Source organism: Musca domestica, unplaced genomic scaffold, assembly GCF_030504385.1.
Source record: "Musca domestica strain aabys unplaced genomic scaffold, Musca_domestica.polishedcontigs.V.1.1 7, whole genome shotgun sequence".
Classification (NCBI taxonomy): Eukaryota; Metazoa; Arthropoda; class Insecta; order Diptera; family Muscidae; genus Musca; species Musca domestica.
In genome coordinates this window covers 7929570-7953950 of record NW_026712383.1, presented here as the reverse complement: position 1 = coordinate 7953950, position 24381 = coordinate 7929570, and the positions used below count along the sequence as shown (strand labels likewise).

At 33.4% G+C, this 24381-nt stretch overlaps 1 long non-coding RNA gene across 1 annotated transcript; it reads right to left on the bottom strand.

Moving 5' to 3' along the window:
• Positions 1-16213: 16213 nt before the first annotated feature.
• Positions 16214-17119, bottom strand: LOC131806089 (uncharacterized). Its single transcript, XR_009343952.1, has 2 exons — positions 16654-17119; positions 16214-16507 (listed from the first exon to the last, which is right to left on the bottom strand). It is a non-coding gene; the product is annotated as an uncharacterized LOC131806089 (long non-coding RNA).
• Positions 17120-24381: the final 7262 nt, after the last annotated feature.

Sequence of the window (24381 nt, the reverse complement as noted above, 5' to 3'; positions counted from 1 at the left end):
ATTTAAGGAGTTATGAGCATTTGAAAATATACTATCTTTCCTCTTTAAATATCTGCAATCAAAACGATGCTAAAAAACCCCGAAATGTCAATATTTAAGGAGTTATGAGCATTTTAAAATAGGCTATAAAGAAACTGCAATCAAAACGATGCTAAAAACCCCGAAATGCCAATATTTAAGGTGTTATGAGCATTTTAAAATATACTATCTTTCCTCTTTAAATATCTGCAATCAAAACGATGCTAAAAAACCCCGAAATGTCAATATTTAAAGAGTTATGAGCTTTTTAAAATAGGCTATAAAGAAACTGCAATCAAAACGATGCTAAAAACCCCGAAATGTCAATATTTAAGGTGTTATGAGCATTTGAAAATATACTATCTTTCCTCTTTAAATATCTGCAATCAAAACGATGCTAAAAAACCCCGAAATGTCAATATTTAAGGAGTTATGAGCATTTTAAAATAGGCTATAAAGAAACTGAAAACGATGCTAAAAACCCCGAAATGTCAATACTTAAGGAGTTATGAGCATTTTAAAATAGGCTATAAAGAAACTGCAATCAAAACGATGCTAAAAACCCCGAAACGTCAATATTTAAGGAGTTATGAGCATTTTAAAATAGGCTATAAAGAAACTGCAATCAAAACGATACTAAAAACCCAGAAATGTCAATATTTAAGGAGTTATGAGCATTTTAAAATATACTATCTTTCCTCTTTAAATATCTGCAATCAAAACGATGCTAAAAACACCGAAATGTCAATATTTAAGGAGTTATGAGCATTTTAAAATAGGCTATAAAGAAACTGCTATCAAAACGATACTAAAAACCCCGCAATGTCAATATTTAAGGTGTTATGAGCATTTTAAAATATACTATCTTTCCTCTTTAAATATCTGCAATCAAAACGATGCTAAAAAACCCCGAAATGTCAATATTTAAGGAGTTATGAGCATTTTAAAATATACTATCTTCCCTCTTTAAATATCTGCAATCAAAATGATGCTAAAAAACCCCGAAATGTCTATATTTAAGGAGTTATGAGCATTTTAAAATAGGCTATAAAGAAACTGAAAACGATGCTAAAAACCCCGAAACGTCAATATTTAAGGAGTTATGAGCATTTTAAAATAGGCTATAAAGAAACTGCAATCAAAACGATACTAAAAACCCAGAAATGTCAATATTTAAAGAGTTATGAGCATTTTAAAATATACTATCTTTCCTCTTTAAATATCTGCAATCAAAACGATGCTAAAAACCCCGAAATGTCAATATTTAAGGAGTTATGAGCATTTTAAAATAGGCTATAAAGAAACTGCTATCAAAGCGATACTAAAAACCCCGCAATGTCAATATTTAAGGAGTTATGAGCATTTTAAAATATTCTATATTTCCTCTTTAAATATCTGCAATCAAAACGATGTTAAAACCCCGAAATGTCAATATTTAAGGAGTTATGAGCATTTTAAAATATACTATCTTTCCTCTTTAAATATCTGCAATCAAAACGATGCTTAAAGCCCCGAAATGTCAATATTAAAGGAGTTATGAGCATTTTAAAATAGGCTATAAAGAAACTGCAATCAAAACGATGCTAAAAACCCCGAAATGTCAATATTTAAGGAGTTATGAGCATTTTAAAATATACTATCTTTCCTCTTTAAATATCTGCAATCAAAACGATGCTAAAAACCCCGAAATGTCAATATTTAAGGAGTTATGAGCATTTTAAAATATACTATCTTTCCTCTTTAAATATCTGCAATCAAAACGATGCTAAAAACACCGAAATATCAATATTTAAGGAGTTATGAGCAGTTTAAAATATACTATCTTTCCTCTTTAAATATCTGCAATCAAAACGATGCTAAAAACCCCGAAATGTCAATATTTAAGGAGTTATGAGCATTTTAAAATATACTATAAAGAAACTGCAATCAAAACGATGCTAAAAACCCCGAAAAATCAATATTTAAGGAGTTATGAGCATTTTAAAATAGACTATAAAGAAACTGCAATCAAAACGATGCTAAAAACCCCGAAATGTCAATATTTAAGGAGTTATGAGCATTTGAAAATATACTATCTTTCCTCTTTAAATATCTGCAATCAAAACGATGCTAAAAAACCCCGAAATGTCAATATTTAAGGAGTTATGAGCATTTTAAAATAGGCTATAAAGAAACTGCAATCAAAACGATGCTAAAAACCCCGAAATGCCAATATTTAAGGTGTTATGAGCATTTTAAAATATACTATCTTTCCTCTTTAAATATCTGCAATCAAAACGATGCTAAAAAACCCCGAAATGTCAATATTTAAAGAGTTATGAGCTTTTTAAAATAGGCTATAAAGAAACTGCAATCAAAACGATGCTAAAAACCCCGAAATGTCAATATTTAAGGTGTTATGAGCATTTGAAAATATACTATCTTTCCTCTTTAAATATCTGCAATCAAAACGATGCTAAAAAACCCCGAAATGTCAATATTTAAGGAGTTATGAGCATTTTAAAATAGGCTATAAAGAAACTGAAAACGATGCTAAAAACCCCGAAATGTCAATACTTAAGGAGTTATGAGCATTTTAAAATAGGCTATAAAGAAACTGCAATCAAAACGATGCTAAAAACCCCGAAACGTCAATATTTAAGGAGTTATGAGCATTTTAAAATAGGCTATAAAGAAACTGCAATCAAAACGATACTAAAAACCCAGAAATGTCAATATTTAAGGAGTTATGAGCATTTTAAAATATACTATCTTTCCTCTTTAAATATCTGCAATCAAAACGATGCTAAAAACACCGAAATGTCAATATTTAAGGAGTTATGAGCATTTTAAAATAGGCTATAAAGAAACTGCTATCAAAACGATACTAAAAACCCCGCAATGTCAATATTTAAGGTGTTATGAGCATTTTAAAATATACTATCTTTCCTCTTTAAATATCTGCAATCAAAACGATGCTAAAAAACCCCGAAATGTCAATATTTAAGGAGTTATGAGCATTTTAAAATATACTATCTTCCCTCTTTAAATATCTGCAATCAAAATGATGCTAAAAACCCCGAAATGTCAATATTTAAGGAGTTATGAGCATTTTAAAATAGGCTATAAAGAAACTGCAATCAAAACGATGCTAAAAACCCCGAAATGTCAATATTTAAGGTGTTATGAGCATTTTAAAATATACTATCTTTCCTCTTTAAATATCTGCAATCAAAACGATGCTAAAAACCCCGAAATGTCAATATTTAAGGAGTTATGAGTATTTTAAAATAGGCTATAAAGAAACTGCTATCAAAACGATACTAAAAACCCCGCAATGTCAATATTTAAGGAGTTATGAGCATTTTAAAATATTCTATCTTTCCTCTTTAAATATCTGCAATCAAAACGATGCTAAAAACCCCGAAACGTCAATATTTAAGGAGTTATGAGCATTTTAAAATAGGCTATAAAGAAACTGCAATCAAAACGATACTAAAAACCCAGAAATATCAATATTTAAGGAGTTATGAGCATTTTAAAATATACTATCTTTCCTCTTTAAATATCTGCAATCAAAACGATGCTAAAAACCCCGAAATGTCAATATTTAAGGAGTTATGAGTATTTTAAAATAGGCTATAAAGAAACTGCTATCAAAACGATACTAAAAACCCCGCAATGTCAATATTTAAGGAGTCATGAGCATTTTAAAATATTCTATCTTTCCTCTTTAAATATCTGCAATCAAAACGATGCTAAAAACCCCGAAACGTCAATATTTAAGGAGTTATGAGCATTTTAAAATAGGCTATAAAGAAACTGCAATCAAAACGATGCTAAAAACCCCGAAATGTCAATATTTAAGGAGTTATGAGCATTTGAAAATATACTATCTTTCCTCTTTAAATATCTGCAATCAAAACGATGCTAAAAAACCCCGAAATGTCTATATTTAAGGAGTTATGAGCATTTTAAAATAGGCTATAAAGAAACTGAAAACGATGCTAAAAACCCCGAAACGTCAATATTTAAGGAGTTATGAGCATTTTAAAATAGGCTATAAAGAAACTGCAATCAAAACGATACTAAAAACCCAGAAATGTCAATATTTAAAGAGTTATGAGCATTTTAAAATATACTATCTTTCCTCTTTAAATATCTGCAATCAAAACGATGCTAAAAACCCCGAAATGTCAATATTTAAGGAGTTATGAGCATTTTAAAATAGGCTATAAAGAAACTGCTATCAAAGCGATACTAAAAACCCCGCAATGTCAATATTTAAGGAGTTATGAGCATTTTAAAATATTCTATATTTCCTCTTTAAATATCTGCAATCAAAACGATGTTAAAACCCCGAAATGTCAATATTTAAGGAGTTATGAGCATTTTAAAATATACTATCTTTCCTCTTTAAATATCTGCAATCAAAACGATGCTTAAAGCCCCGAAATGTCAATATTAAAGGAGTTATGAGCATTTTAAAATAGGCTATAAAGAAACTGCAATCAAAACGATGCTAAAAACCCCGAAATGTCAATATTTAAGGAGTTATGAGCATTTTAAAATATACTATCTTTCCTCTTTAAATATCTGCAATCAAAACGATGCTAAAAACCCCGAAATGTCAATATTTAAGGAGTTATGAGCATTTTAAAATATACTATCTTTCCTCTTTAAATATCTGCAATCAAAACGATGCTAAAAACACCGAAATATCAATATTTAAGGAGTTATGAGCAGTTTAAAATATACTATCTTTCCTCTTTAAATATCTGCAATCAAAACGATGCTAAAAACCCCGAAATGTCAATATTTAAGGAGTTATGAGCATTTTAAAATATACTATAAAGAAACTGCAATCAAAACGATGCTAAAAACCCCGAAAAATCAATATTTAAGGAGTTATGAGCATTTTAAAATAGACTATAAAGAAACTGCAATCAAAACGATGCTAAAAACCCCGAAATGTCAATATTAAAGGAGTTATGAGCATTTGAAAATATACTATCTTTCCTCTTTAAATATCTGCAATCAAAACGATGCTAAAAAACCCCGAAATGTCAATATTTAAGGAGTTATGAGCATTTTAAAATAGGCTATAAAGAAACTGAAAACGATGCTAAAAACCCCGAAATGTCAATATTTAAGGAGTTATGAGCATTTTAAAATAGGCTATAAAGAAACTGCAATCAAAACGATGCTAAAAACCCCGAAACGTCAATATTTAAGGAGTTATGAGCATTTTAAAATAGGCTATAAAGAAACTGCAATCAAAACGATACTAAAAACCCAGAAATGTCAATATTTAAGGAGTTATGAGCATTTTAAAATATACTATCTTTCCTCTTTAAATATCTGCAATCAAAATGATGCTAAAAACCCCGAAATGTCAATATTTAAGGAGTTATGAGCATTTTAAAATAGGCTATAAAGAAACTGCTATCAAAACGATACTAAAAACCCCGCAATGTCAATATTTAAGGAGTTATGAGCATTTTAAAATATTCTATCTTTCCTCTTTAAATATCTGCAATCAAAACGATGCTAAAAAAACCCCGAAATGTCAATATTTAAGGAGTTATGAGCATTTTAAAATATACTATCTTCCCTCTTTAAATATCTGCAATCAAAACGATGCTAAAAACCCCGAAATGTCAATATTTAAGGAGTTATGAGCATTTTAGAATGTACTATCTTTCCTCTTTAAATATCTGCAATCAAAACGATGCTAAAAACCCCGAAATGTCAATATTTAAGGAGTTATGAGCATTTTAAAATAGGCTATAAAGAAACTTCTATCAAAACGATGCTGAGAACCCCGAAATGTCAATATTTAAGGAGTTATGAGCATTTTAAAATAGACTATTTTTCCTCCTTAAATATCTGCAATCAAAACGATGCTAAAAACGCCGAAATGTCAATATTTAAGGAGTTATGAGCGTTTTAAAATAGGCTATAAAGAAACTGCTATCAAAACGATAATAAAAACCCCGCAATGTCAATATTTAAGGAGTTATGAGCATTTAAAAATATTCTATCTTTCCTCTTTAAATATCTGCAATCAAAACGATGCAATATTTAAGGAGTTATGAGCATTTTAAAATATTCTATCTTTCCTCTTTAAATATCTGCAATCAAAACGATGCTAAAAAACCCCGAAATGTCAATATTTAAGGAGTTATGAGCATTTTAAAATAGGCCATAAAGAAACTGCTATCAAAACGATGCTGAGAACCCCGAAATGTCAATATTTAAGGAGTTATGAGCATTTTAAAATAGACTATTTTTCCTCCTTAAATATCTGCAATCAAAACGATGCTAAAAACGCCGAAACGTCAATATTTAAGGAGTTATGAGCAATTTAAAGTAGGCTATAAAGAAGTCAATCAAAACGATGCTAAAAACGCCGAAATGTCAATATTTAAGAAGTTATGAGCATTTTAAAATAGGCTATAAAGAAACTGCAATCAAAACGATGCTTAAAGTCCTGAAATGTCAATATTTAAGGAGTTATGAGCGTATTAAAATAGGCTATTTTTCCTCTTTAAATATCTGCAAACAAAACGATGCTAAAAGCCCCGAGATGTCAATATTTACGGAGTTATGAGCGTATTAATATAGGCTGTTTTCCCCCTCTAAATATCTGCAAACAAAACGATGCTAAAATCCCCGAAATGTCTATATTTAAGGAGTTATGAGCATTTTAAAATAGGCTATAAAGAAACTGAAAACGATGCTAAAAACCCCGAAACGTCAATATTTAAGGAGTTATGAGCATTTTAAAATAGGCTATAAAGAAACTGCAATCAAAACGATACTAAAAACCCAGAAATGTCAATATTTAAGGAGTTATGAGCATTTTAAAATATACTATCTTTCCTCTTTAAATATCTGCAATCAAAACGATGCTAAAAACCCCGAAATGTCAATATTTAAGGAGTTATGAGCATTTTAAAATAGGCTATAAAGAAACTGCTATCAAAGCGATACTAAAAACCCCGCAATGTCAATATTTAAGGAGTTATGAGCATTTTAAAATATTCTATCTTTCCTCTTTAAATATCTGCAATCAAAACGATGCAATATTTAAGGAGTTATGAGCATTTTAAAATATTCTATCTTTCCTCTTTAAATATCTGCAATCAAAACGATGTTAAAACCCCGAAATGTCAATATTTAAGGAGTTATGAGCATTTTAAAATATACTATCTTTCCTCTTTAAATATCTGCAATCAAAACGATGCTTAAAGCCCCGAAATGTCAATATTAAAGGAGTTATGAGCATTTTAAAATATACTATCTTTCCTCTTTAAATATCTGCAATCAAAACGATGCTAAAAACCCCGAAATGTCAATATTTAAGGAGTTATGAGCATTTTAAAATATACTATCTTTCCTCTTTAAATATCTGCAATCAAAACGATGCTAAAAACACCGAAATATCAATATTTAAGGAGTTATGAGCAGTTTAAAATATACTATCTTTCCTCTTTAAATATCTGCAATCAAAACGATGCTAAAAACCCCGAAATGTCAATATTTAAGGAGTTATGAGCATTTTAAAATATACTATAAAGAAACTGCAATCAAAACGATGCTAAAAACCCCGAAAAATCAATATTTAAGGAGTTATGAGCATTTTAAAATAGACTATAAAGAAACTGCAATCAAAACGATGCTAAAAACCCCGAAATGTCAATATTAAAGGAGTTATGAGCATTTGAAAATATACTATCTTTCCTCTTTAAATATCTGCAATCAAAACGATGCTAAAAAACCCCGAAATGTCAATATTTAAGGAGTTATGAGCATTTTAAAATAGGCTATAAAGAAACTGAAAACGATGCTAAAAACCCCGAAATGTCAATATTTAAGGAGTTATGAGCATTTTAATATAGGCTATAAAGAAACTGCAATCAAAACGATGCTAAAAACCCCGAAACGTCAATATTTAAGGAGTTATGAGCATTTTAAAATAGGCTATAAAGAAACTGCAATCAAAACGATACTAAAAACCCAGAAATGTCAATATTTAAGGAGTTATGAGCATTTTAAAATATACTATCTTTCCTCTTTAAATATCTGCAATCAAAATGATGCTAAAAACCCCGAAATGTCAATATTTAAGGAGTTATGAGCATTTTAAAATAGGCTATAAAGAAACTGCTATCAAAACGATACTAAAAACCCCGCAATGTCAATATTTAAGGAGTTATGAGCATTTTAAAATATACTATCTTCCCTCTTTAAATATCTGCAATCAAAACGATGCTAAAAACCCCGAAATGTCAATATTTAAGGAGTTATGAGCATTTTAGAATGCACTATCTTTCCTCTTTAAATATCTGCAATCAAAACGATGCTAAAAACCCCGAAATGTCAATATTTAAGGAGTTATGAGCATTTTAAAATAGGCTATAAAGAAACTTCTATCAAAACGATGCTGAGAACCCCGAAATGTCAATATTTAAGGAGTTATGAGCATTTTAAAATAGACTATTTTTCCTCCTTAAATATCTGCAATCAAAACGATGCTAAAAACGCCGAAATGTCAATATTTAAGGAGTTATGAGCATTTTAAAATAGGCTATAAAGAAACTGCTATCAAAACGATACTAAAAACCCCGCAATGTCAATATTTAAGGAGTTATGAGCATTTAAAAATATTCTATCTTTCCTCTTTAAATATCTGCAATCAAAACGATGCAATATTTAAGGAGTTATGAGCATTTTAAATATTCTATCTTTCCTCTTTAAATATCTGCAATCAAAACGATGCTAAAAAACCCCGAAATGTCAATATTTAAGGAGTTATGAGCATTTTAAAATATACTATCTTTCCTCTTTAAATATCTGCAATCAAAACGATGCTAAAAACCCCGAAATGTCAATATTTAAGGAGTTATGAGCATTTTAAAATAGGCTATAAAGAAACTGCTATCAAAACGATGCTGAGAACCCCGAAATGTCAATATTTAAGGAGTTATGAGCATTTTAAAATAGACTATTTTTCCTCCTTAAATATCTGCAATCAAAACGATGCTAAAAACGCCGAAACGTCAATATTTAAGGAGTTATGAGCAATTTAAAGTAGGCTATAAAGAAGTCAATCAAAACGATGCTAAAAACGCCGAAATGTCAATATTTAAGAAGTTATGAGCATTTTAAAATAGGCTATAAAGAAACTGCAATCAAAACGATGCTTAAAGTCCTGAAATGTCAATATTTAAGGAGTTATGAGCGTATTAAAATAGGCTATTTTTCCTCTTTAAATATCTGCAAACAAAACGATGCTAAAAGCCCCGAGATGTCAATATTTACGGAGTTATGAGCGTATTAATATAGGCTGTTTTCCCCCTCTAAATATCTGCAAACAAAACGATGCTAAAATCCCCGAAATGTCAATATTTAAGAAGTTATGAGCATTTAAAATAGACCATTTTCAAAACAAACAAGCATTTTAAAATTGGCTATTAATTAATTTTTAGAGCTATTCACTTATTCTTTTTTTTTTGTACAGGATTGACACTTTAAATGAGAATTCCATACACGAAAGTAGTTCTAATTCCGTTAGAAACTCTCAATGGTATTGACTATTAAAGTACTTTAAATCGGCTGGTCTTAATTAAAAGAACAAAATTGGCCGGGCTCTCTACCATTTGTAAAAAAAATTGGATATTTAAAAAAGAAAACAAGTAAAAAAGCTGACAGTTCGGCCTTGCCGAACTTTGAATACCCTTCACCATTTGGAACGAATTTGGCAATTTTCAAAAAAAAAAAAATAATTCCGTCAAAAATTCTGTTAAAATCTTTAAAATACCGAATTTAGCCAATATATTAGGGTCTATACGACGACATGGCAACTTTTTCGTAAGCCATTACAATATTCAAGGGCGAAACTTGAAAAAAATTCTTTAAATAATGTAGCTAAAATCATCAAAGTACTGAATACAGTAGTAGTGGACCTGCATGGACAATTTTCTGTCTTAAGCTGTAATATCCATTACGAACTTCAAGTACCAAATTTGAAATAGTTCCGGGAGGTACCGTTGTATGGGGCTATAGGAAGACGTGGACCTGTGTTGACAGTTTTTTGTCTTAAGCTCTAGTATTTATTTCGAATTTCAAATGCCAAACTTGAAACAATTCCAGTGAATAGTGTCGGTAAAATAATCAAAATACGGAATATCGGGAGCTACCGTTATATGGTCTATACGTAGATGTGGGCCTGCATACGCTATTTTCTGTCATACGCTGTAGTATGCATTACCAAATCCAAATACGAAATTCCGGTGAATAATATTGCAAAAATCATCAAAATACCGAATAAAGGAAGGTACAGTTGTATGGGGGAATTGAATCCGCATACGCAAATTTCTGTTAAAGGCCGTATTAGGAACTTACAGTACGAAATTTGAAAGAATTCCGGTGAATAATGTCGCTAAAGGAAAGTTTGGACCCATGTAGCTAATTTTCAATACCAAACGTTCTGCAGACCAAACACACATCGGAGTAACTTTTTACCAACCTACTTCAAATCGTTCGGAAGCTAGAATGATTTCCACATCGTTAAACGTTCAAACCGTATTAAGGCTTATTAAATTTTGAATATCATGGAAGAACTATTTTCCATTCAATTTATTTTCATTGTAACATTTGGGTGCAGTTGCTTTTCTTTGCCGATTTCAATTTACTAACAATGGCCTTATCCAACAAGCGCTGCCGCAGTTTTTGTGGCACACAAAACATAAATGACAAACAATTGCGAACCAAAATGGCTGTGATCATTTAAGGCTTGGCGCTTTAAGCCTTTTCATTTATTTTCAAACTCTGTAAGCTTTAAAAAGTTCAACTTTTTTTTCCTATACGCTTCGCTGAATTGTTATTTTTAGCGGCTTTTGGTAGCTAAATTTCCAATTGCCCTTACGCCAGGATGGTGCAAACTGCATTGCATATTTTGAAACTTCAAAAAAACACACGTATGTATGTGTTTCGTTCATAGAACACACCCATCTCTAATGCAATTACATAGATACAGATTCCACTCTGTTACTCATGTGCCTGCCTCCAGGTCAGGACCAAGAGGACTACGAATGCGATGATGGTGTTAGCATATGGTACGGCAAAAATATGAGGATGCATGGTGAAATTTCATAAAAATCCACAAACACACACACACACCTAGAACAGAACACAAACGTCACAAGCAACATGTGTGCATGTTCCTGGCTCAATTAGCTCAGTGTCTAAGGGCTGAATTGCTGCTCACGTTATCCATCACTAAAGCCAGCCAGTGAGTGATAAAGTGCCTTCGTATCCATGGCAAATGTAAACTTACACATTGGTGTAAGTATGTGTAAGTAATGCCATATGCCATATTTTACTGCATAGATGTTCACGATATTGTGAAGTTGCATGCAGGCATATTACCAACTGTGTTATGTGTGAGTCAGGATGTGAAGTGCAGTGTAATTGTATATCTTATTATACGTTAAATATTAAACGAACTGAAATCTTTTGTTGGGATTGTTGTGATTTACGTTGAGAAAGAATGTTAAAAATTATGGAGAATTACAAAAAGAGTCTTATAATACAGTGGGTTCATATATACAAGTTTTCGAAGCAGAAAAACAGTAATATAATTCCAAATCCGAGAGGGTGAGATAAGACTGGGGTTTTGGAAATTTGGGCAAGAATAGTAATAAAAATAACTACATTTCGTACCTTTTGCTATTTTATGAACAGATACAGCTAACATCCAGGCATTCGATGTAAAAAAAAGGTTTGGAATTAGTAGTGTTATCAGTAGGTGTTTTAATATCCAAAAATAATATGAGTTGGGGGTATTATAAGTTTTATTAGACCAAAAAGAAGAGAACCCTATTGCTTTTGGAGATGTTCGCATAATATTTAGGGGTTGAAATGTACAAAAAACTGAAAAATCTCTTGATTTTGCAGTTGCTCTACAGGTCACAAGTATAGACCAATCGACGCGGAATTTAGTATGGGGGTAGAACTTAGGGCTGAGAAGCCTTCCAATTTGGATGGTCGTCGGGTAATATTTAGTGGGTGAAATAGACCATAATATTTGTGTTAAATAAAAGTCACATATTCCATTAAACCGCGAATATTTTTAATACCGGCGAAATCACAAATAGACGAAAAGGTAAATTCTGCTAATAGTAAATATATCGGATATATGTAGCGAAACCGACCGATTTTGACAAATTTTGTGAATTCATAATACCCTCTTGGCATGAAAGAAAATCTGAAAAAATCGCTTAAAAGGATGTCAATAATGATGTTAACATAGATTTTGTAATATATATTTATCGGAAGCAATTTTTTGAATTTGACTTAATGTTGAGTGTATATTTTGTAAAAATGTCACCTAACAAACAGGTTGGGGTTATAATATACAGGTTTCAATTATCATCCGATCCTCACGAAAATTTTCTTAAGGGTAGGCTTATTGGTTTTTAGGGGTTGAAATGGACCAACAACTAAAAATGTTCCTGATTTTGTAGCCGTTATAAAGGACAGCGAGTAGAATGGACCACTACTTTTGTGTGAAAAAATACCAACATTTCCATTCTACCGAAACGCTAAAAATAACTTGCAGGCGAATATTAAATGTTGGAATTGGGGTTCCTGTTGGTTGTAGGTTTGTGATAAAGAGGTGGTTTTTAGAATGCATACTACAAGTGCTCGAAAAAAAACTAAAGAGTACCATATATGGTACAAATTGGTATTGGCACTGTATGTTCAGTGCTTGAAATCACATATTTGGTATTGGGGTCGTTGTTCATGTGTAGCCTGGACATATGGAAGTTGTTTTGAATATGTATACTACAATTATACGACAATTACTGCATGGTACTGAATTTGGCATTGTGTGAAGGGATAGAGATAAAATTATTAAATTTGATATTTAGATAACTCTTTGAGATTTGGCGGTGGTTTGGAAATGCGTCCCGTATTTGTACTAAAAGTACTAATTTTTACATAATTTGGTACTGGATGGAGGGATAGAGATGAAAGCTCGAAATTTGATATAGAAGTCTCTGTTTGTATCTGAATTTGAGATATGGAAGTGGTTTTGGAAATGTGTACTATAATTGTACGGAAAATACTAAATAGTACTAAATTTGGAATAAAGCCTAAATCCTGAAATTTAATATCGATGTGACCCTTGGTGTCTGTGGTTAAGATATGGAGCTGGTTTCCGATAATTGTACGAAAATTACTGAATGGTACTAAATTTTGTATTGGGTAAAGGAATAGAGCTGAAATCCTGATACAGATGTAACAGCTGGTGTCTGTGGTTAAGATATGGAGGTAGAGTAGTACTACTTGGTACCAATTTAAGTATTGTTTGAATTTATAGTGCTTGTATCCCTAATTTTGATATTGAGATCTCTATTGGTAGCTGGTGTTGAGAGCCGGTGGTGGTTTTGCAAATGCGTACTAAAATTGTTCGAAATGTAATAAACGGTACTCATTTTGGAGGAGTGTGGATTGTTTTGAATATATTATTAAACTTTGTATTGGGTGAATGCGTAGAACTGAAATTTTGATATTTAGATCACTGTTGTTATTGGTTTTAGGTTTTGCATATGGAGACGTTGAAATAATTGTGGACCAAAAATCGGAATAGTTTAACTAATATCCCCAATCAAAGATTTCGAAGATAAAAATGCTCCTATTATTCTTTTCGAAAAAAGAAAAACGTCAATAACATGTAAAGCATTAAAAATCTGAAAATTTAGTGTGATGTATAAAGTTTTGATTAAAACAATTGGTAGAACTGAACAAACTGTGACTTTTTAGTGCTAAAAAGTTTTAACGTGAGCTTTTGGAAAGAATCTAAAATTTTAACACTAGTCCACTTTTGGAAGGCAATAATCTGGTGCTAGGGTATTTCAATGCCAAACATTAATTTAGACATTCTGTCCTAGAAAATTACCAAAGGTTTCTAGGAATCGATAGCTCCAGGTTTTGCGTAGTAAATGACGTTAGACGCACTCACCAGAACAACGAGAGACCGCTACGGCTTACCCGATATATCCATCATGTACCCCATTTTGAATTGATTTTGCAGTCCATAATTTATTTAGGTTCAGACCACCTTCCTAATATCGTCGCTATCAACAGACCACCCGACTTACTGAACGCCGCACTTTCCTTAACCATGGGTTACCCATTTGGCAAAAATTCGGGGAATATATCAATCGCCGCTCAGAGGGTTTCCCAAACCACCTGGACTTAGTAGCAAATCCAATTTGAGATTAATCAGAACGAATACAGCAGTAGGAGCAGCTACAACAACAAAAACCAAGCGTGCCCCAAAGGTCGTGCTGTCAAATTCCTCGTCAACAGCGAAGACAGCATCGGCTGCCCCTACGAATGACGAAACCGCAAAAACTAAGCACTATCCATCACCTTCTAAAAAACTGGTGTGAAGGAAGTTAGGATCGTGCTGGCAACGTCGCTCAGCCCCAGACTTCACCATAAAAAAAGATAACAGAGGGTGTACTATCCCTTAGATTAAGTAGCCGTAATGCTTAAGATAAGGTTAAAGCATTGGAGAGGCTGTCATATACTGCCGTGGTATATAGGCTTTCAAGCGAATTCACCGCCAAGGAAATCATGAGAGACTTTTCGTCTTCGTACAAAAGCCTAGTTAGCATCGCCCTGGACAAATAGCTGATTAGGTTTGATAGGCAGACCCAAATACAAAATTTTATACAGTCAGTAGGCTGATCAGCACAAGTATAGGATAGGGGAGCCAAGGCGACGTGCTGCTACAACTATCAGCATCATGAGCACATCGTTGCAAACGAGAAGAGTGGAGAATACGCTGTTGCTGCGGGAGGAGAAACCCACTAGGTCAGCTTCTACCTCCAAGCTCCTAATTGCCCATCCCCACCTACCCAAAATATTGGGAAACTAATGATCAACATGCCGAAGGAGTTTAGAGATTTGTCAACATTACCCAATGTTAGGTCGTTTGGTCCTAGCGGGGAAATGGATGACGCCGAAGCTTGGCGTTCCCATATGGGCCACATAGTCCTAAAATAGGTATGTTGAGGAGCAATTTTCTAAACTGCAGCTCCATAGTCTCTAAAAGTATGAGGCACTTCTTGTGGAATTTTTTCCTAGAGAATCAGACGGAACGTGGCTCTCTCCTAGCCATAAGTCTCTGTCACTTATAGTTTTCGTTAAGAAAACGTGTGCCCATCTCCTCAAGGGATATAGAATCATGTGTCGCTACACGCAAAAAAATATAAGCCTCTCTAACATATGTCCCAAACATATTTTGCAGCAAACAAATATATGTTTGCAAACATTCCCAAACATAACATATGTTTGGGTGCTGCAAACAAATTATGTTTGGGTCCAAACATAATTAATGTTTGGGTCCAAACATAATTAATGTTTGGGTCCAAACATAATTAATGTTTGGGTCCAAACATAATTAATGTTTGGGTCCAAACATAATTAATGTTTGGGTCCAAACATATTTTTTGTTCGGGTGCAAACATAATTTATGTTTGGACCCAAACATAATATATATTGGGGTGCAAACATAAATTTATGATTGGGTCCATTTGTATACTTACTGCAGATATAATTCAACCATAATGCAAACTAGTTTTAAAATCAATTTTTGATATTCACATTTTATTTAACATAAAAGAAATTCATACATATTATAATATATAATATAAAATTAATTGTAATAATTAATATAATATTAATATCAGTAATAAAAAATTGTTAAAAATAATAATATTAAAATAAAAATTCTAATTATAAAAATATTAAAGAAAATAAATAATTTATACTGAAACATAGTTTTTTATTTTCTTTAATATCTTTATAATTAGAATTTTTATTTTAATATTATTATTTTTAACAATTTTTTATTACTGATATTATTTTATTATTTTAATTATTACAATTTTTATTATGCTTAAAATTATTCTTATGTTTCTAATATTAATTTATTATGTTTTAATTTTTATAAATAATATATTGTTGTTATTGATAAAATAAAATAAACATTTGTTAATAAGTTTATAATTTATATCGTGCCAGTTTTCATAAAACTTTTATTTTATATTAATTTTTTAATTTATTATTATTAATATTATTCTTAATATTTGTTATTATTTTTATTTATTAATTTTTTTTCCTTTTATTACAATCACTATTTTTTCAATAAAGTAAAATACTTACAATCTGTTAGGGTCTTCTTTTAGACATTCGTCAATAAGGGCCTTCGAAATATTCACCCTATCTTTATTTTGCAGGCGTTTTTCGGCAATAAAAATTCTCCATATTTTGTTGATAGCCGGAATTGACTTGATGGACTCTATGTCAGTCTTTAAAGTTGAAATAACATTTGTTTTTGGGGTAAGATCCCCAAAACCACCTACGGATTCACACTCCGATAGAGTGCCACTAACTGTCGATGCTGATGCCACTGATCGAACGGAGTCTAAATGAAAATTAAATATATTATTTAAAAAAAGAAATATATTATTTAAAAAAAGAAAAAAATATTAACAGCCTGTTTCTTTATTTTGAAACGAAATTTTTTTTGTTCCGACATAAAGAAACAGGCTGTAAATCCAGTGTACTTACCTCCAAATTGCAACTCAATATGAAAAGTAGGTGTTGACATATATTGATGAATTACTTTTTCAAACTGGTCTTCTTTAATGGTTGCACCAAACACTAAGGCTGTTATTTTTCTTGAGGCATCAATTTTTAACTCTAATTTGGCTGCTTTTATAAAGCTTTGTAGATTTAAAGGCTCCGGCGCTTCGACAAATAATTTGTCTTCCCCCAAAACAGTTGGTATCAACATTTATTACAACACTTGTGACACGACGCGAAGGCACAAAACAAATAAAAAGAATAAAAAAAGAACACAACCAGAATGCCAACATGAGACACGCGCAAATGTTACGCTCTTTTGTTCTCATCAAGCAAATCGGTGTGTATGCGAAAAACGCATGTATGTATGTATGCATGAACATTAGTAAGAAGCAACGTCTCAGCAACAAAAAAACATCCAAACAGCTCTTTGTGTGTTGTTGTTGGCATTTTTTGGTGCAACATTGGCGCGTGTCTCAAGTTGAGACACTCAAGTTGAGACACGCGCCAATGATACGCTCTTTTGTTCTCACCAAGCAAACACTGCCGATTGCTGATGGAACTATGTGTGGTGTGTGCGCGGCAAGAGGGATGGAAACTGTTGCTGAGACGTTTATTTCTTTTCTATTGTCCATGCACCAAAAAATGCCTACTTGAGAAAGAAAACGTTACAACAACAACACACAAAAAAATTGACTCCTCTGTATATATGTCGGTGTTAATGCGAAAAACGCATGTATGTATGTATGCATGAACATTAGTAAGAAGTAACGTCTCAGCAACAACTAGAAAATTCACAACAGCAACGAAAAAACATGCAAAAAGTTTTTTCGTTGTTGTTGTTGTGCGGTGTGTATTTTCTAGTTGTTGCTGAGACGTTACTTCTTACTAATGTTCATGCATACATACAACTTCTATTTACAGTCATATTTGGAAGAGAGCAAAAAATGTTTCGGTTCTGCTTTGTTGTGCGGCCAACCAAGCCAACACATCATCAACGCAAAAACAGACTTCTCACCCTCCTGTCTTCTTTTAAGTCACCTATAACACCAATTCAAAAGTAATCGAGAGCTCTGTTGTTTAGCTCTTTGAAAAAAATCCTCTCCGCACCCATAAAAAAATATGTTCTAACATATAAAATATGTTGGTACCCAACAAATAAAATTGAGTTATGTTACAAAATGTTGCAAACAAATATTTGTTTGCACCGAAACAAATTATGTTTGCATCCAAAAATATATTTGTTTGCAACCAGTCCCAAACAAATATATGTTTGGATCCAAACATATTTCTAACATATATTTTTCTGCGTGTAGGGTTTAGAAGAATGATGGGTCCTTCATAGCCTTCGCATCTTTATATAAGCGAACTGCTAGTTCTTTCCAAAATTTAGTCCTATATTCGCGACAGTGACCAGTAAGTTGATGGTGACCCGAAGTAGTTGATGGAGACCTGATTCCCGGGAAAGAGCAATATGGAAGATAGTGAAATTGTATACATTCAGAGAAAAATGATTTCTAAGAGCTAAATACATTGAAAACCAAGTAAAGGCCGACCATGTGATACCCTACAACACTACAATATCTTAGAAGCCCCCTTATGTCCAAATCCATTTTGGAAGATTTTGAAATTATGTCACAGAGCACTGCACAGATATTACCCTTAGCATTTTGATCAGAGACTTTTGCCCAATATTTACGCACTCCGTCGTGCTGCTAGTTGTAGTGGTCTATTTTACAACTAAATATAATCCAATGGTCGTCTAAAATACTAGAATTTTTCCCTGTCATTAACTCTCGCGTATCGACTGGCCTCAATTGTGTGATCAGAAAATGTTGGACTCATCTATATGATTTGCTTCTGTACGATATTTGGCTATATTTTAGAACGAAATCAGCATAAAAATGCCAGAAGTTCACCTTTTGTGTATTTCGGATATCGCCTGAAAGTAATGTTGGTATTTTTTCACACAAAAATAGTAGTGGTGGAGACTTCGCGTAATTTTGTTTCCATTTGTGACCTTTGTGCAAAATCAAGAACATTTTTAGTTGTAGGTCTATTTCAACTCCTAACTAAGGTAAATTAAAAAACCGCAACCAACTTCGGACAGCTGTCATTTCTAAGCCACTCGTCCAACAGCTGTTAAAATTATTCCAGTGACATCCCATTATATTGTTTACAAGCGTACAAAAGTATCTTGATGGGAATTTTCCAAAAAATATTGTTACTCGTGATGTAATTCAAGCATGATAGTGTGATTTCTTTATATGTGGCTGGAAAACCACAAATGGCTATCGTTAGAGCACTCCAGCATTTAAATGTGAATAAATCTTTTGTGTCTCGTACTATCGCTCGTTGCCGTGATACTGGTAGCGTAGTCCGACGTCAAGGAAGTAGAAATGGTTTGAAAAGTAAAGAAGCTACTTGATCGAAACCCGCGTAGCAGTGGCCGAAAAATGGCTCGTAAGCGGAACATATCGCAATATTCCATTTGGCAAATATTTAAAACTGAGCTCGGTGTCAATGGCTTTACACCGAGCTCAATACAATAGACTCAAAAGAGCTAAAGAGTTGTTTCGCTTGGCCGAAAGTGGTGAACTGCCGAATTTGTTTTTTTCCGATGAAAAAACATTCGTTATCCAGCAGCTGGTAAACAAACAAAATGATTGTGTTACTTGCCAAAGAGGTCAACAGAAAATGTGCACATTCGGTTGGCCACCAGAACTCAAGCGCCGGCCATGGTGATGGTGTTGGCCGCCATTACAGCCGATGGTCGCTCTCAGCTCGTATTAATTGACCGACCATCAGAATAAATGCCGAATATTATCGCGAAAATATTCTGGAAGGTGTAATAAAGCCTTGGTCACCGCAGACCTTGGACATTCCAACAGGATTCAGCACCATCGCACTCTGCACGCGCCACCCAAGCAAGGTTACAACATTAGGTTCTTCGCTTCATTTCCAGCGCACAATGGCCACCAAAATCTCCGGATACCAATCCGTTGGACCATTGTGTCTGGAGTATTTTGGAAAGCAAGATTGACACTAAGAAATACCAAAGTGTCAATCACTTCAAGCACGCGCTTCGCCGGGAATGGGCCAAAATACCGCAGAGCAACATTCGGGCAGCGTGTGACAGTTTCATTGGCCGTTTGAAGGCCAAAATTCGTGCCAAAGGTGACCAATTCGACCAAATCCAAACTTATTCTAAAATTTGAAACTATTTCCGACATTTTTAGCTTTCATTCAATAAAATTAAAAAAAATAATAAAAATTATGGCGTTTGACTTCGTTGCAGTTTTTTTACCTTACCCTGTACATTGTATTTGTTTCGCTACACATATTCGATATTTTTACTATCAGCATTTAAATAACGGTCAGAATTGACCTGTATTAGCCCCATGCTAACTTCCGCGTCGATTGGTCTATAATTGCGAGCTGTAGAGCAACTGCAAAATCAGGAAAATTTTTAATAGGCCCCAGCTCCATTTTAAATTTTGCCAGGATCGGGCCATAATTGCTACCTGTATAGTGATTACAAATTAACATGGACAGACGGACGGATATACATAGCTATATCGACTCAGCTCGGCGAGATAGAAAGACCCATATATACTTTTCTATGTGAGAAACCAATATTTCGAAGTGTTACATAATTTTTGGTCAAATCAAACTTATAAAACAACACATAGAGTTGTAGGGTATAAAAACACTGAAAAAATATAGGACAATGATTTTGTTGACCTAGTGCCCAAAAATAGTACATACCCAGAATTTTGGGAAGAAACAGGGTATTCATCAATTAACGAATTTACCATGTTTTTGTCCATTAAGTATTTATCAGCTGACCATCTGCATCGACGAGTCCGATGTAACATAGATTGCGGTAACTTTCCAACATCCCTCGTAGGTTACCTTACATCAAGAATTTTTAAACAAACATATGTGTGTTTACAATTGCAATAGCCAAATATTTTGTATGCTCATATGTAAAATCAGGGGCTGCGATGCCAGCAAACGTACGAGCAATTTTTATCTCTCTCCCGAACGTCACACACATTGGTATAAAAGAAAATATTTTGAGAATAGTTTTCATGTTGGATTTCATTGCGATGATAGCGTTGCCGTAGCCGTCTTGTCGTTTCTGTTCTATGTTTGTTTTTCACTGTTTGGACCATTGCAGATGCAACAACTGTGTTTGGTCTTTTCTAGTTTATGATATCGTTGCAGCAACAACAACACATCTTGATATTCACATGATATCCTTGTGTCAAGTGCAATTTTGGAATTTTTGTTTTGTTGATATATTTACGTTTTCAGTTGGTTTGTTCGTCTGTCTTAACAATATGTGTTCTCTTTTAACTTGGTTAAACAAACTATGTTTGTTGTACTTTATCGCAATTTCCGTTTATGTGCCATGTTGTATCAGATGTTTGAAAAAAGGAAAGGATATTATGTATCTCACAAACGTGTGTAAAGTTAGTTATCTCTTTTGAGTTAATTTTTAATTTTAGCATTTAAAATGTAAGATATAGTTTTTATTTTTTTTTTTTTTTTTTTCATAATTCTTACCTTTATGCGAAAATTTAAATAATTTCTTAAAAACAAATAAGCAAACGCTTACAACACCACTATGATTTTCTTTAAAGTTTCAGTAGATTTTTAACTCATTTGCCTAGAATTATCGATTCCATCATGATATTTGGATACATTGTTGGACAACCTAAAAGTGAATTTGTGATTTCGCTATTTGCGTTTTATTGAATGTTTTGGTATTATTTCGATCCTTTCCCTGGCTAAATATTATATGATGTACTTCCAAAATGTTGACTTCTGTCCTGTCATGAACTCTAACCGCCTCGTTTGGTCTGAAATTCTGACCTGCAGTGTGACACCAAAATCAGGATGATAGATGCGTTTGGCGCTGTTCATACCCCAAATATTTTGCGATCATTTACTTACAACATGCCATGGAAAAACGTAGAGGTATGGTGGTCAGCGTAGAAATATGGTCGGAATAGATTCTATATTTCGAGTTGCCCAACCTTTTTAGCCCAATCAAACTTATAATACCCAATCTACTCATGTCAGACCCAACAAAGTATATATATTCTTGATCAGCGTAAAATTCTAAGTCGATTTAGCGATGTCCGTCTGTCTGTTCGTCTGTTGTAATCACGCTATCTTTCGAATGAATTGAGATAGATGGCTAAAATTTTACACACATGTTTATTTTTCCAGTGGGCAGGTTAAGTTCGTAAATGAGCCATGTAGGTCCACGTTTTCATATAGCCCCCATATAACGGTACCCCCCTATATTCGGTATTTTGATAATTTTAGCCACATTATTCACGGGAATTGTTTCAAATTTGGTATTTGAAGTTCCAAATGGATACTACACCCTAAGACAGAAAATTGTCTTTGCAGGTCGACGTCTTCATGTAGCCCCAATATAACGGTACCTCCCTATATTCGGTATTTTGATGATTTTAGCGACATTATTCACTGGAATTGTTTCAAATTTGGTATTTGAAGTTCGTTATGGGAACTACAGTCTGTGACAGAAAATTGTCGGTGCGGGTCCAAGTCTTCGTATAGGCCCCATATATCAGTGCCTCCCTATATTCGGTATTTTGACGATTTTAGGTACAATACCCACCGAAATTGTTTGAGATGTGGTATTTGGAGTTCGTATAGGATGCTACAGCCTGTGCCCAGGTCTTTGTACAGCTCCAATTTAACGGCTCCTCCTTATATACGATATTTTGATGATTTTAGCTACATTATTCACCGTTTATTTCAAGTTTCGAATTTGAATATGGTAATGGCTTATGACAAACAATGCATATGTATGTCCACGTCGTATAGACCCCAATATAACGGCTGTATTCGGTATTTTTAAAATTTTAACAGAATTTTTTAAGGATTTTATTTTTTGAAAATTTCCAAATTCGTTGCACATGGTGGAGGGTATTAAAAATTCGGCACGGCCGAACTTACTGCTTTTTAACTTGTTATAACTCAAGACCGGCTTTACCGATATGGCTAAAAATTGGTGAGGAGGTATATTAGAGCCAGGAAGAAGTAAAAAAGCAGAAAGTTCGGCCGGGATACCTACCACCATTTGGAACAAATTAAAACATTTTCAAAAAAAAATTAGACAATTCCCTTCCAGGGGGTAAAGTGCTTACAAAGTACTCTTCGTGTGGATTTTCAGACTATTCCATTAGAAAATGTGGTTAAAATCATAAAAATGCCGAATATCGGGGGGTACCTTTGTATATTGGCTATACGACAACGTGGACATATATGGATAATTCTCTTTCATAAGGTTACTCAGAAGGAACTCCTTCAGACAATTCCATTGAAAAATCGAAATACCGAATATTGGGACACTATTGCATGGGGGCTATACGATATCGTGGACCTATTTAAAAACCAGTAAAGAAAGTCCTAAATTCGGGTGGGGCCGATTTTATGATACCCTACACCACTTTGCTAATTTAGTTGAGCTCCACATAACAATTAAAATGTTTATGGGAGAATTCAAGCATACACCCATTCATTCATGCCCATTTGGTGCAAAATTAATTTGAAATCAGATAAATATATATAAGGGAGCTATATCCAAATCTGAACCGATGTCGATAAAATTTGGCAAAGATATTTCTGAGCTGAGCTGAGCCGATTATCTCCAATTTCAATAGGGTTCGTCCTTGGGCCAAACAAATGATCTGTGCAAAATTTTATCTGGATCGGGCAATAAATGCGACTCTACAAAAATACATGGACAGACGAACGGACAGACGGACGGACGGACATGCATAAATCGACTCAGAATGTGATTCTATGCAGATCATCAAAAGGAACTATGGGTCTATCTCGTTTCCTTTTGCCTGTTACAAACAAATGCACAAAGACATAATACCCTGACCAACTTGTGGTGTAGGGTATAAATACTGAATATAGCCGTTATATTGGTGTATATACGACGTGGACCTACATGGGCATTGTTTGTTATAAGTCACTACCATATTCAAATTCGAAACTTGAAATAAGCGGTAAATAATGTAGCTAAAATCATGAAAATATCGTATATAGGGAGGTACCGTTATATCGGAGCTATATTTCTGTCACATGCTGTAGCTTCTATTACTAACTTCAAATACGCGTCTCAAACAATTTCGGTGGGTATTCTACCTAAACTCGTCAAAATACCGAATATAGGGAGGTACTGGGGCCTATATGAAGACCTGGACCTGCATAGACAATTTTCTGTCACAGATTGTAGTTCCCATAACAAACTCTAAATACGTAATTTGAAACAATTCCGGTGAATAATGACGCTAAAATAATCAAAATACCAAATATAGGGAGGTACCGTTATATGGGGGCTATACGAAGACGTGGACCTGCACAGACAGTTTTCTGTCTTAAGCTGTAGTATCCATTACGAACTTCAAATACCAAATTTGATACAATTCCGGTGAATAATGTCGCTAAAATCATCAAAATACCAAATATGGGTAGGTGCCATTATTTGGGGGCTATACCAAAACTTGGACCTACATGGCCCATTTTCGAACTTAACCCGTCTACTGAAAAAATAAATATGTGTGCAAAGTTTTAGCCTTCTATCTCAATTCGTTCGAAAGATAGCGTGATTACAACAGACGAACAGACAGATAAACGGAGATCGCTAAATCGACATAG